This window comes from Arachis ipaensis, chromosome B10 (genome assembly GCF_000816755.2).
Source record: "Arachis ipaensis cultivar K30076 chromosome B10, Araip1.1, whole genome shotgun sequence".
NCBI classification, from domain to species: domain Eukaryota; kingdom Viridiplantae; phylum Streptophyta; class Magnoliopsida; order Fabales; family Fabaceae; genus Arachis; species Arachis ipaensis.
The window spans coordinates 121,415,798-121,419,324 of record NC_029794.2 but is presented as its reverse complement, the minus strand read 5'-3'; positions in this window follow the sequence as shown (position 1 = coordinate 121,419,324).

Sequence of the window (3,527 nt, the reverse complement as noted above, 5' to 3'; positions counted from 1 at the left end):
TTAATGAGTAACTAAAAAGTTTTAATACAATATTTTCCAACCAATTTATAATAGAAAGAGATAGAAAAGAACAAAATTGAGTTAATGTTGGTTGAAGAAGTTGATTCTTAAATAATTTTTTTCTTAATTATATGAGTATTACACAGTTTATAATTAAGTATATTCTAACATCGCTAAAAGCAATTGATTTTTTAGCAATCTAAATTCTAGAAGTTACCGCAAATTTGTTTATCAATTCAATAATTATTTCATTAAGAGTAATTGAAGTTTTTGTGTGTGTAAAAGGTTGATTCTAAGTAAAGTAAAATGGGTGAAGAAGTGTGACAACCTTATCACCATGTCCAAATGTGATTGTTGTTTGTCGGTTAATGTCTCTGCAAATGCTGGCACAGTCAGAACTCATCAGAACTGAGAAGTGAATTCGTGAATGCTCTAAGAAGAGATCATCATCAATGGCAGCAGTTCAATTCTTTGCCTAATGGACTTTAAAAGTTGACAAAGAAAAGGGTTCTTCTTTGCCTTTAACGCTCATTTGAAACCTATTACTTTTATAGCAATATAAACTTTATTATGGAATAATATTCACTTTTCTTAGTATGAATATTCTCGCTGCCGCTACATATTTATTTTTGTGGCAATATAACTGCCACAAATCCACATCTATATATGTATCACTACCTCATCATCCTTCCAAAGAAAAAATAAGGACCAAACATATTTTATTCTATATTCAATTATATTATTCGTTTTAAAAAATCATACAAGTTGAGTCTAAATAACTACATTACCCTTACTTTGAAGAAGTAGAGGAGATAGTTTAGTTGGGAAAAAATGTAGATAATTTTAATTTGTCATTAGAAGTTGATTTTGCACCTGTCCATACAAAAATAAATAAGAATACTGCTAAACCCTAAACTCCAAACCTAACAAAATCTACTTTCATAACGTGTGCGTGAAAATTACGTTCTATTTTGTATCCCGCGTTCTTCCTCCTCCTTCTCTTCCTTCTTCTTCTTCTCCTTTTTCTTTGCGTTTCTCTTCCTTTTTCTTCGTGTGTTTCATCTTTATCGTCGTTTTTTTATTACTGTTATTGTTGCTACATTTTTTTCTTCTCTTTCTATTGATTTTGCAACATTATGTATTTTTTTCTTCTTTGTTTGATTTTTTCCTCCTAAGAAAAATTATGAGAATATGAAATAAGAAGATGAAGAAGAAGAAGCAACAGAAGATGAGGAGGAGGAAGAGGAAGAGTTTTGAATTATGCATAACTTATTAGCACACATACATCGAAAATTCTTAAACAATACAATCAAATATCTTCGTGTTACACCCAAATTTGCCGCAAACACAGAAAAATATTTCTTCTAATGCTGCATTTTTTTTCTTCTTCCTTTTTTCTTATTTCTTTCTTTTTTTTAGTTGAATGAATGTAAGTTCATCCTCTTCCAAGTAATTTTTCAGCATTATGTGTTTCTTCTTCTTTTTTATTTGATTTTTTTTTATTTTTATTCTTGTTAAAAGAATAAAACAAGAAGAAGTTTGAAAAGGTAAAATAAAAAGGAAAAGATGAATAAGAAAAAAAAAAGAAGAAGATGGTGATGATGATGAATAAAAGAAGAAGAAGCAGTAGAAGATGAGGAGGAGGAAGATGAAGAGTTTTGAATTATGCAGAACTTATCAGCACACATACATCGAAAATTTTTAAACAATACACTCAAATATCTTCGTGTTACACCCAAATATTTTCATGGTACACCTAAATTTGCTGCAAATACAGAAAAATATTTCTTTCTTTTTTTTAGTTGAATGAATATAAGTTCATCTTCTTTCAAGTAATTTTGTACCATTATATGTTTCTTCTTCTTCTTTATTTGATTTTTTTGGTTTTATTCTTATTAAGAGAGAGAAACAAAAAGAAATTTGAGAAGATAAAACAAGAAAAAAAAAGATGATGATGATGAAAAAAGAAGAAGAAAATGATGATGAATAAGAAAAAAAAGAAGAAAATGATGATGATGATGAAAAAGAAGAAGAGTTTTGAATTATGCAGTACTTATTAGCACACATATACCGAACATTCTTAAACAATACACTCAAATATCTTCGTGTTACACTCATAGATCTTCGTGTTATACCCAAATTTACTACAAATAAAGAAAAATATTTTTTCTAATGCAAAATTTTTACATTACATTCAATTCAAACCATCAACGATGAACAACAATTTTCACAAACAAAAACAATAATCAATTTCGTTCTGGTTTAATTAACAATTTGAACTTGAATTATTCATTATCTTCAACAATGAGATAACTGATGATGGAGGAGAAGGAGGAAAAGGAAAAAGGAGAAGAAATTCCAATGAAAAAAGAAGGAGAAAGAGGAGGAGGAGGAGGTGTTAGTGACGACGATAATAGGAGGAGGTGTTGGTGACGACGATAATGAAAGAGAAAAATAAAAAAGAAGAACGTGCACGCGTAAATATAAATGACTTGTATAGACTTGTATAGAAAAATTGACTTATATGCAGAAAATGATACAATAAATAATAATTTGCACAATCTTAAAATATTAAAGGATCTTTGTTAGAAAACGCGGTGTGGCAGTTGAAGCATAAAATTTATATAATAAAATTATAAAATTGAATAATTACTGTATCCTAACCAAATCTCTAACATAATATAAAGTGGTAATTAATGATATTGTTTTATCTTAACTAAATTCTTTATAAAGAGATCCTAAATGGGTAATCATTCTACCAAAACCAAATTCCTATACAAAAAATATAAAGTGGTAAATTGTAATATTTTACCCAAAATCAAGTTTCAATTACACCTAAAATACCGAACTAATAGTATAAATACTCAACTTAAATATAAAAAGAAGACACCAAAGATACAAACTAATATTCACTAACCAAAAGAATGAATAATGATTTGGCACAAAAAATAAATGTAGAGACATAATACATACCCAATTTTTTTTTTTTATAATTTTCTTTCTAAGAGTCATTACATTGTTACTTCCGTCGCACTAAACTAAGCTAACTAGGTCACTTGTTTATACTAATTCATAGTTAGTGAAATTACACCACAAATATAACAATTTGTGATATTATCAACTTTTATATTTATGAGTTTTAAGTTAATAATCTTAGGATGAAATATTTAATTAAGTAGTTAATTTTTAATCTTTAAATTAATCAAACTTTGCACTAATACACTTTCAATTAATATCTATGTTTATCAACTTGTTGTATTATTATTTTCAACTGATAAACAAATCAAAATTAATTTCTAATTCAGCATAACGAAAATAATTATTCTTTCTTAAAAATTTTATATTTTTTAAAATTCAAACCAAATTGCTTAATCATCAAAATTATTGATTTTTCTTTCTTACCATCTTTTTATACCTTTTTAAAAGACAAGGAACAAAAGTACATGTCTTGTAAACTCAAATTTTCTAATTAATTTAATATTTTGTCATCTAGTTATCCTAGCTTTTAAAAATGATTTTACCAAATA